The sequence below is a fragment of the Mytilus californianus genome, unplaced genomic scaffold (assembly GCF_021869535.1).
Source record: "Mytilus californianus isolate M0D057914Y unplaced genomic scaffold, xbMytCali1.0.p SCAF_11, whole genome shotgun sequence".
Taxonomy (NCBI): Eukaryota; Metazoa; Mollusca; class Bivalvia; order Mytilida; family Mytilidae; genus Mytilus; species Mytilus californianus.
Window position 1 is genome coordinate 23,109,675 of NW_026262593.1, and position 12,054 is coordinate 23,121,728.

The 12,054-nt window shown below is 31.6% G+C and overlaps 1 protein-coding gene across 1 annotated transcript in view; it reads left to right on the forward strand.

Annotated features, from left to right (window-relative positions):
• The first annotated feature begins 314 nt into the window (after nt 1-314).
• The window catches only part of LOC127719748 (uncharacterized), a 33,346-nt gene continuing 21,606 nt past the window's right edge, over nt 315-12,054 (forward strand). The window contains exon 1 of the mRNA XM_052225991.1: nt 315-366. The gene's annotated coding sequence lies outside the window, so the exon portion shown is untranslated. The remainder of the gene's footprint in view (nt 367-12,054) is intronic.

Sequence of the window (12,054 nt, forward strand, 5' to 3'; positions counted from 1 at the left end):
ATTTTATATTAATATTGTAAATTTTCAGTGCTTGCAAAAAGTATAAATTAAAAATAAAAGAATTTTTCAGAAAAATATTTCCTCTCGAATTCTTGTAATTTAAAACACACATTTTAAGACGTTTAATTGATTAATTGTGGACTTTTTATTGCGTTATCAAGCAAAAAATACTCAATATGACACAGCTTGAAAGTAACATTTGCGAATGCATGTAAAGTAAACTACATTTGTTTAATGATTGAAAAGAAATTATCCATGAAGAAGCATTTTAATCGTGAGTCGTGTTCATATTGTTAACACTAATCAGTTAAAATCTTGTATTGAAGGTATAGTCACACGATTGTACTATTACTTTGTTAGATAGAGGTATGTTAACATGTTTTGTTACGTTTATTGTTATATTCAAAGAAACGAATATTCATGAGGTATCAATAAGTATATGTGAAAAACAAATAAATTTATCGTTTAAAGGTTAAAGGAATTTTTTTCATCTTAAACTGCATATTATTTAATATTTGTCAAGAATCAATCTTCTAATGAAGCTTTTGAATTTGCCCCAATAACACCATCTGCAAATAGGAATTAGTTTGCTTTACTTTGTTTAGATACCACATCGATTGATGTCAATATCAGAACTAAATGATTTTTGAAAGGGGGTAATACAAATACTTCAAGGTATATACAAGGTATATACAGTTAAATTTTTTTTTCGAGATCGAAAGTGGAAGACCTGCATACTTTATCATTTCTTTTACCAAATATGACGAAAAATGAATATTGTGGAAGATTGAATACCCTTTCTGAGCAACTGCGATCACCACCGGTTTTAGGAGACAAATAAATGTTCGTACATTTCGATGTAGTGTTTTGAGGACTGTTGTTTGTCTGTCTGACATTTTCGCTTTGGTCATGTTATCTGTGTTACTTCTGCTATTGTATGGCACTGCCTCTTTGTTATCTTCTTTCTCCTGTCAACTAAGGAAAATATAACCAGCTTGTTCAATGAAAAGTGAATTAATGAAATCACAACAGAATTTAAGACTCAGATATCGATGTGTATGTTTGTATGTATGTGTGTGTGTTTAGCCTGAATGTAGAAATTTTCTTGTAAGCACGCCCTTTTGTCTTTATTCTTTCCATTCATATATTCATCCGTAAGTCTATAGAAACTTAGTAATTAGCAATACTCCTCCTACATCGCCTGGTAGATTTCAGTGAAGGTCAAAGTTTTAAAATGCACATATGTAGAATGTACATAACAGAATTTTATTCATAATTAAAAAAATCAAATAAAGTTAAAAAGATAGCAATTTAAATTCACTTTTACAGACCTGATTTCAATTCATCTCATTTTAACGCTTGTTTATCACGTCTATACATACCATTCTTTATGGGTTTTTCCATGTTAACTTATATTAGGAACTTATTCATTTATGAGATCTTCGCACCATCAGAAAACCAAACGAACAAACTGTAGCATGCAAAGCCATGAAAGTTGAAAAAAAACTATTTTACTTATTTTCTTAATAAACTTTTATGGTTTCGTTTTTAATGTAATTTTTGGAAAAGACAATTCTTCAAACCAACACACAGAAAAAAAATATCCAAGAAAATAAGTTGGTTTAGATGACATGCGACCAATTAAAAGCATAATAAATTCAACCACAATTTCCATTTCTCACAACTATTAAAATACTTTAGCTTAAGCATAATTTCATTGTACTCATATATATCTCTTTTGTAAATGTATTAACATTTGATATGTCAATTTTCAATCAATGCGTGACAGATTATCTACTTGAAGATGAATGTCTTAAACGAGAATATTATGTGACACATCTACCATAACATTTTAATGCAAATCATGGCCATGAAAATTCAAAAAAAAGTTGTCCAAATACATATTTATCTCTCAGTTTCAATTATTCAAATTTATTTGGTTAAGTGTAGCTGTAGTAAACAGTTATTACAATAGTGCTATGTTTATCAGAGAATTTTCGCTCCCTCAATTCCCGCTAAAATCATAAATTTCGCGTGTATTATTTCTTTTAAACATTTTTGCATTTTTGAGATTTATGTTTCTTTAACCAAGTTCAAACTACAAACAAACTGTTTCAACGTAGAACAACTAAAAGACATTCTTTTTGTAGATGGTGGTATTTTTGGCAACTGTGTGAGTTGTTCTGATTAGCTGTTTTTTTTGCGAGAAACGTGATTGCCGTAGTTTGATGACGTCAAAAACTTCCTTAGCACTACATAAATTATGATATTTGGTTTTATGGTGATAAACAATTGGATCAAAAACAAATATTTTGGTTTTAATCATTTTTATCATTTTCATTGATATTTCTTGGAAAATAATAAATATTATAAAATGGGTTTGGTAAGCGACGATTAACCGTTACTCTTAGTTTTTCATTTGTCCATAACTTATTTTATTATTTAGAAGACATACTATGCATAAATGCTGACAAATTGTAAAATTAGAAATTGTTCGTCCTTGACCTTTCATCGTGAATGGACGGAAATTGTACAGTATGAATATTTGACGACCGGGCATAAACGATACTGCAGATGATATGCTTTCGAATAGTATATGAGTCAGCCGTATGTTAGGTGGGTGCATTAAAAAATTTAATTTTCTGGTTAATGTCACTTCTCTACTCGTCAGTAAATAACAAACAGATGTAGGAGGACAGGGCGTACCAATCTACGTTGTACCCACAGTTACTTACACAACTTTTAGCCCGAAAACTTTTGATGAACCTTCCTATTTTTGTTTCTACAATAATTTTATTAACTAATCAAATTGCCCACACAAGAACGAAATAATGACAATTGAATAACCGCCCCAAGACAAAACATACAATACTAATTTGAATTTTCCTTGGAGTTCGATATTTTTGTTATTTTACTTTATACTGGTAAATAAAAACAAAAATAAAACCTGCAGTATGGATTCAGTTTGAAACATAAAAATAATCATATGATAGAGGGAGACAGCTCATTTCATTCATCAGTTAGTGATATATTTCTTTCGACAGTTGCTTTAACATTGTATGTCATATAGGTCTTCGTTACATAAAAGAAAAAAAACCTTTAACACAATCCCCCTCTAGATAAAGTCAATAAGGGGCGGAGGATTTTGAAAATAAATGGTTTTGCCTGACAGTAACTGAAAATGAATAACTGAACCCATATTATGTCAGCATGAAAATAAATAATTTTTCCTCCAAACTACAGAACAACGCAGGATTTAGTTGTGAAAAAGGATGAACAAAAATTATCCATCGAACCACTCCCTCCCCGATAATCGAAAGTTCGCCTCTAATAACATTAACGGTACCAATGTTATTGCACCAGATTTGCATTTCCACAGTTAATGTCTCTTCAGTGATGCTCGATTCCAAAGTGTTTTAAATTAAAAAATCTAATACAAATGTTGAAGAGCTTGGCTATAGAAAAAACTATAGCCAAACCGAACAAGGGAAAGATGTATTCCTTCAATCAAAATTTTTTAATTGCAAATTTCAATCAAACAAAATCCTTATTTCCATCCCAGTAGTGTCCTTACCATTTCCGTCGTGTGTTGTTGTCGTCTCGCTGGTAAACTTTTAAAACATTTTCCAAGTTTCTCTCTGACCATTTACGTTTTCAAGATTAACAAAAATATAAATAGTCTCATTAATGGACAATAACTTCGATAAGGAGTCGTCCGATAATTTTAGTACTAATGACACTGTGACAGTTAAAAGTTCTTCACATTCTTAACATTTTTGCCCTGTCATATATCCTTTGATTTTAATGGTATAAATATACAATTAAGTTTAAATTGTATTTAAATACTTTGTTTTCTATGTTAATCATTGTGGTCTAATTTGGCGACAGGCAGGTTCATTGGACTCCTTCTTACTTTAAGAATCTCATTATTAAAGGATGATTGTTGCCAGGATGCATATGATTTCGGGCTGGTAGTGTCAGCAGTGATAATTGTAGCATTATATATATAGTTATCGATCAATTAATTTTCGGGCCGGGTAAGGAAAGTGTAGGGGACAGGAGGATTTGTTTTCGGGTGGAATATTCATTATCACATTTTGATTCGCCGCTTTATTTATTTTGGGCAGATTTATCTTGTCAAGTTATTGCCAGTCCATATCATTCAGTAAAGGAAATATGGTTTAATTCCTAATAGTCATGTAATCGTTGTGACATTGTAAAGACAATCTTTAAAAGTGTAGAAGAGAGAGGATTACAGAAAAAGACGGACCGGGTAGGGGGAGGTGTATGGGACAGGAGGATTCGTTTTCGGGTGGAATATTCATTATCACATTTTGATTTGCCCCTTTATTTATTTGCGGCAAATTTATCTTGTCAAGTTATTGCCAGTCAGTAAAGGGAATATGGTTTTATTCATAATAGTCATGTAATCGTTGTGACATTGTAAAGACAATCTTTAAAAGTATAGAAGATAGAGGATTACAGAAAATGACAAAATATTAAATAATTACTCTTAATGATTTTTAGAACTACACATTCATACGAAAGCGAAATAATAACAATTCACGCCATAGTTTTCTATCATGTACAAGCTAAGTTGCACGCGACTTGATATGTCATTTGTAGGTTTAGTAATGTACTTCAACTAATAAACTCAGTGAAACCAAATAATCGTATCTTGAAATAAGTCTCAAATTAATATTACTGTTATATTAACTTATAGATAGTGGTTATGAAGTGACACTAAATCAAATTTATATAAACACGTTGTTTTCCTTATAAAAATACTGTGGATTCATTAATATTCGTTGGATACCAATGTTCGTGGATTTCGTGGGTACAGGGGAACCACGAATTTTAAATGTTCAACGAATTAAACATTTTCTGAAGGAATGTATGCAGACTTTGCCAAAACAACGAAATTAAATATGTACGAAAATGCAAGTTTTCCTTAATCCACGAAAATTAGTACCCACTAAAAAAATGAATCCACAGTAAGGAGATGTGGTATGATTGCAAATGAGACAACTATCCACCAAAGTTCAAATAAAGTGGATGTAAGCAATTATAGGCAACCGTACGGCATTCAACAATGAGGAAAATCCATACAGTATAGTAGGCTATAAAAAGACCCGACATACAAAATATCAAACAATTCAATTGACGAAACTAACGGACTAATTTTTAACAAAACAATCAAAACAATTTACGACTAAAAAATATGACAGACGTGAACCAACGACAACCTCTAAAATACAGGCTCCTGAATTGGGATAGACAGGTACATACAGAATGTGGTGGGGTTAAACATGTTTGTGAGCGCTCGACCCTCTCCATAACCTTGGACAGTGGTGTAACACAAAAGCTTAAATCATCAGATTGATACAAAGAAAAACATCAAACAAAAACACAGACCGGACGTTGTAGGGTATTTATCCATCACTCATCCTTAACAACAACAAAAAAACACTAAGTGCAAATCTGAGAGTACTCACAGTTACTGACAGCTAGTTCAAAGCCAATAACAACTAATACAAAAATCATGTAGTTTAGACTAAACTGTCAATCAGTACGCATCCAACATTCAATAAATTTAGCGTAAAGACGTCATTTACAGTCATAGAAAGATTGATAAGTTTACCCGGATTGCATCTAAATTTCCGGGCTCGGTAAACAACATCACCGTAAAATTTAGGATGTGCTTTTCCGTATTAAATAAGTTTTTTTCAGGCACAGGCGAACTTGCAAACCAAATCTTTGTATCTATGGAAGAATTTAGTAAAGGTTTTAAGCAAATTGTGGTAACGAAATCCCTGATCTAATAATTTACCAGTAATACACAGATTACGCTCATTGAAATCCAAAATATCACTACAGACACGGGTATAAAGAACGAGTAAGGATATAAACACCGTAAGATGGTATCAATAAGCAGTTCTTTTTTTTGAGATGGTAAATCATATTGATGAATTGTCATTTTTGATGTATTTTTAAAAAAATATATATTTTTCCATTGAACTAATATTGAAATAAGAATAGTAGCTGTCGAGATCTAATATAATGTTTCCCGTGTATTCCCCATTAAAAAAAAATGAAATAGGAACAAGTTCACGTTCGCGCTATTTTCTGAAATCCGTTTTCAATTTGAAAAAAGGGAGGAGGGGGCATTGAAGATTTTGTAAATAAATACTTTATTGAATACTGTTCAAAATAGATATCGAATAAATCAAATCAAAATAAATAAGAAATTGACAATAGACTTAACTTGTGGACAAGAGAATTTGTTGTGCATACATTTATCGTCGCATCGTGTATACATCTATCACGTATTGTTGTAAATATAATGGAATTGGATGTGACTATCATACAAGTGAGAGGTTTAGCGCTATAACACCAGGTTCAATCTACCATTTTCAACATAAGAAAATGCCTGTACCAAGTCAGGAATATGACAGTTGTTGTCCATTCGTTTGATGTGTTTGTGCTTTTGATTTTGCCATTTGATTAGGAACTTTCCGTTTTGAATTTTCCTCGGAGTTCAGTATTTTTGTGATTTAACTTTTTACATATTGAAAAAAAAGAATACATTTAAAAATCTCACACAACTGATCCTATAATACATTTAACTCGATAAAACAAAACTAATCTGCGGCCAGTAATTTTAAATCTTAAATGGAACATTAACAGTTGGAAAGCAGGTCACGATATGACCCCAAGTCTATCAGCAACAATAGAGTCACGTGACCGTGAAAATTCAGTAAAACAACGGATGAGACAAACCTCATTTTTACTCACCAAAATACCACTGTCATGATAAAAACTTATTGATCAAAATATTCTTGAATATACATAGGTTTAACTCGTCAAAACTTACACATCAACTCAAAGTCCTTTTTTCTTCATATTATCTTCAAACTTGAAGTTTGTGTGAAAATTGTCAAGTGTCCTGATCGAAAATTCTAAAAAACTAAAAAAGATGGGCTGAATTTAAATTTAATAAAGCATCTCAAAAAGACAAACACTCGATATGAATATCTAGGAAATAGAGTTTTGGATACGCAAACGTCAAGTTATTTTCAACACGAAGCGGTGTTTTTTTTTGGCCGATTTGTGCAAGTGATTATCTCACCTCAAAAATAGAAACCGAGTAAAATGAATAAAAAGTAGTTTACTTTACAAACATCAAGAAGAAAATAAATGAAATTCGATATACATGTAAGTTATTATAATATTGAAAAGACATACATTCCTACTTTTCAGAGAAGGATTAGAGGTAAAATTTCAAAGACAAAAAATTGGCATAAATTAAGAAATGTCCCCTAGAAACCTAGCTGAATTCATATAAATAAGTTCTGGCTGATGAAATTGACTTTTTATTTGTATAATGGGATATGGGATCACTCCTAGTAGACATTTTTTAAAACACTTCTAAAACTGTTTAATGCAATAAAACATACTTTACACAATTTAAATAATCTTTCTGAAATAAAAATAATAAATAATACTCATCATTTAAATGTTATATTCTATAGAAAAGTGGGATCAAGAGTCACAATTGTTTCTCAAAAGTAAATAACCTTTAAGCTCAATCCTATGATTCTTTGTTGAACAGTACTGTACTGCCTAGAAAATATCCTACAGAAAAATGATAAGTTTACCAAAAATATTGACAGAAATACTGTAAAAAATAATACTTAAAATTATAATGACACAATTTTGAATTTTAAAATCATTATTATTGTAAAATTCAATTATTAGATTAGCTAGCACAGCTAGTAGCCCTTGCCAAATTTCTCAGGGTATTTTATAGATTATGAAAGTAAACTTTTAAAAAAAAAATGGGGTTTCTACTCTTCAGGTTGCTGTACCAGCTGGTATACATAATTATAAACAAAATATTGTATATTTTACCTTAATAATTGGATATTTATATCACAAATGACAGTTGGTGGGACAAATATTGTGCCTTTTAGTTTTACTTAATGATTGTAAAATTTGACAAAAATTTGCCATTTGAATAAATTCAATTTTGTAAGAAAATATATCTATGAATTAAATTTCTTGTATGACTTGATAAGCTATTTTTTTGCACTTATTACTGTAGCTTATTAAGTAAACAGACAATCAAATAAGCAAGGTTTTAACTTATAAGTATAATTACCTGACCTTCATTCAATTCCTTTTCACATGTTTTTCCTCCAGAAATTTTCATTGCAAGGCATTTTCTCTTGCTATTTTTGTGTTTTTGTCCATCCATAGGCTATCATTAATTTGTCAGAGTTGTTTCCAGTATGAAAGAAATTTCTAAGACGGACAGTTTCAAACGCAATAAAGATGATCTTTGTTTCACTTTTCCAATGTGTAAATTTTCACTATGCACAATGGAAAATATTTTGTAAATGTTATATGACGTATGTTAAAATGAGAAAAGAGAAAACAATGTCGCCGCCTAATTAATTCCCCCTGCTATTGTTGCTGATAGAGCTTGACGACAACGGACGTTTCCAAGGACTTGCTTTCCAACTGTTAAGTTTTATAATAAAACATGAAATTAGCGGAATTAACCATTTTTGGAGTGTAAACAGTTCTTTGGAACGTCACAAAAAATACGTCACTGTTTGTGACGTTGATCCATTCCATCCATCCGCGCAGTTTATATTTTGTTTGTGGTGTCCTAGTGTGCTGTCGTAAAATCATGGGAAGTGTTCGTTGTTATTCTGCGATTAACATGTTGTAATGTACTATTATATTGATTATTTATGCATTTCTCGGTGCTGAGTGTTCTTGCGTTTGTTTGTACTGTATTCCTGTCACGTAGTGTTATCATTGTAGCGGTTTTTTTAATATTGCCATATAAGCGGGAGGTTTGGCTAGCCATAAAACCAGGTTTAAACCACGAATTTTTTTCTTGAAATGTCCGGTACAAAGTCAGGAATATGACAGTTGTTATCAGACAGTCCGTTTCTATGTACTAGTACACAGAAAAGGACTGTCTGATAATGCCCCTTTAATAGCAGACTTGTTCCTGTACTGTTATGAATCACAGATTATGGTCAAACTCAGTAAAGAACCGTCTACATTCCATTTAATTGATAAATTCAACAACACTTACCGTTATCTTGATGATATTTTTTCGTTGAATAATCAAGATTTCTCTAAATATACTTCCGAAATTTACACAAATGAACTTACCTAAAATAAATCAAATATTAACAGCAATAAGTGTCCTTTTCCAGATTTAGACATTTCAGTTTTACACCAGAAACTCTTCACAAAAATTTACGACAAAAGGGATGATATTTCTTTCCCTATTGTTAATTTTCCTTTTTTGGGATAGTGATGTTCCTCTGGCACATACGAACAGCGGTATACTACTGTTGCCTTTATTTACGGTGTTTATATATCCTAACTCGTTCGTTATGCCCGTGTCTATAGTGACGTCAATGAGCGTAATCTCTGTATTACTGGTAAATTATTAAGTCAGGGATATCGTTACAACAAATTGCCTAAAACTTTTACTAAATTTTTCCATAGATACAAAGATTTGGTTTGCAAGTTTGGCTGTACCTTAAACCTTAAACCTTTAAACTTAATGGAGACAACTCTCCATCCAAGTCACAATGTGTTAAAAGTAAACAATTATAGGTCAAAGTACGGCCTTCAACACGGAGCATTGGCTTTCAGTAACTGCGAGTACTCTCAGATCTGTACTTATTGTCTTTTTTGTTGTTAGGGAAGAGTGATGGATAAATACCTTGCAACGCCCGGTCTGTGTTTTTGTTTGATGTTTTTTCTGTTTTGTATCGATCTGATAAGTTAAGCCTTTTTCTACTGATTTTTGATAGTTTGTTCTTATGTTGTGCTGCTTCACCACTGTCCAAGGTTAGGGGAGGGTCGAGCGCTCACAAACATCTTTAACCCCGCAACATTCTGTATGTGCCTGCCTGTCCCAAGTCAGGGGCTTGTAGTTCAGTGGTTGTCGTTGGTTCATGTCTGTCATATTTGTTTTTCTAAAATTGTTTGGTTAGTGTATGGATCTCTATGAAAATGTACCACAAGGTTCCATACCTCAAACAAAAAAAAGGATGGGATTGATTTTGGGGGTTAAGGCCGTAACCGCTTAGGAATTAGAGGTCAAAAAGGAAAAAAACAAGCAATGTTTAAAAACTGTATTTCAATATCTTATCAATTTCATTGGGGTTTAAATAATCTGGAAATATTGGGGTTTTTTAATACGCTTATTTTTACCGTGTATTTAAAATTTAGATATTAGCTGTGTTTTCAAGTGAGTCCAAAATTAAAAACTTTGATTGATTTCAATATGTTGAATCTGATAATGAATTAAAAATTTTGATTTTGGGCCCATATATCAAATTGGTCCACATCAGGCTCCAAAGGGTCAAAAATTAAACAAAAAGTAGAACAATAGGGGTACAATATAACTTTAAAGTAAGTAAACAACTCAATTCCGTTCTATTGTGATGAAGTTTACCGATAATTTTGTAATTTACCATATAAACATGCTAATGCTGAATGACTCACTACATGTACGATGTAGAGACTTAGAACAGAAATTAAATGTGTTTAAATTTCTGTTCTAAGTCTCTACGTCATAGTAAAGCTATTAAACCAAGAGTTCCAAGTGGTGAAGTTGAAATCATCCCGGAGTACCTGAGATCCCCCCCTAGTTTTTGGTAGGGTTCGTGTTGCCCAGTCTTCAGTTTTCTATGTTATTTTGTGTACTGTTGATTGTCTGTTTGTCTTTTTCCTTTTTAGTCATGACTTTGTCAGTTTATTATCGACTTATGAGTTTGATCGTTCATTTGACATCCTTCGCCTCTCTTGTATTGTGTCAGTTTGGAAAGAAAAAGCAGACAACTGAAATCATCGCAGCTACTAACCCCTTTCCCTGCAATTAAAACTTTCCCTTCATTAAATATTTCCGGGGTAATGACATATAGAGTAAAATTTACAGGAAAAAATATCAGAATGTTCGGATGAAAGCATTATCCAAAAGATATCGCATTGTTTTATCGTTATTTTTGTGTATTAATTCGTATTTGTATACGCCTGACAAACAAATTTGAGGGTATATAGGAATCAACCTGTCAACACGATTGTCTGTTTAGAACTTTTGAGTATTCAAAAACATATGATGTGAGCCGTTGCAAAGAATATAAGAAACAATATTGTGTCATATTTGGACATGGATTAGAGACAACTGACAGCAACTTTCCATGCAACAGTTATTTTCTCTTTATTTCATATTTCAGGGATTAGAGTAATGACATAAAAAGTAAAACCACAGGCTAAATTTTTAAGACTAATTCAGATCAAGGTATAATCTGAAAATAACAACAATGTTTTTTTAAGTGTGTTGTATTTTCACATTGCAAAAAAGTTTGGAGGTATTTAGAAAATATCCTGTCCACACGACTGTCAGTTCAAAGTGTCATTATTTTATGTCTAAATGTTTAAACGTATGATGCTAGCAGTTTCCCTACCCAGATGTCAAGAAACAATGTTTGTTTTTGAAAAAAAAGGAGACACAATCGAAAGCATCGCAGCTACTCCTTTTCTACTTTTCACTGCAACATACTTTTCTTTTGTAAAATATTGCCGGGTTAAGAGTATTGACATAAAAAATTGCAGACTAAAGCCAGACCAATGTAGATGAAGAAGATATGATTAAATGTAGGCAAATCACGAGTAAACACTGTGGATACTACTCTCGAAGAATTTTATATTTTAAGCTGACAGTTGTGCTATACCTATTTATATTGGTTTACTCCTGGTTTGCCTACATTTAATTATACCCTTTGTCTATAAGTTAAGTTAACAAAAAAGACAAAAGGTTTATGAGCATACAATTGTTCCAACTTTATAGGTAAATTTTATCTGGGATTTCTTTATATTCAGGCATCTTTCATTGTGTAGTTCAATTTTTACTTGTATAAATATATAAATAATAAATAATCAAACATTTTTAATGTCTTTTTAAATGGATTCATTAAACATACAACTAATAACCAAAATAATGGCATTTATTTTATA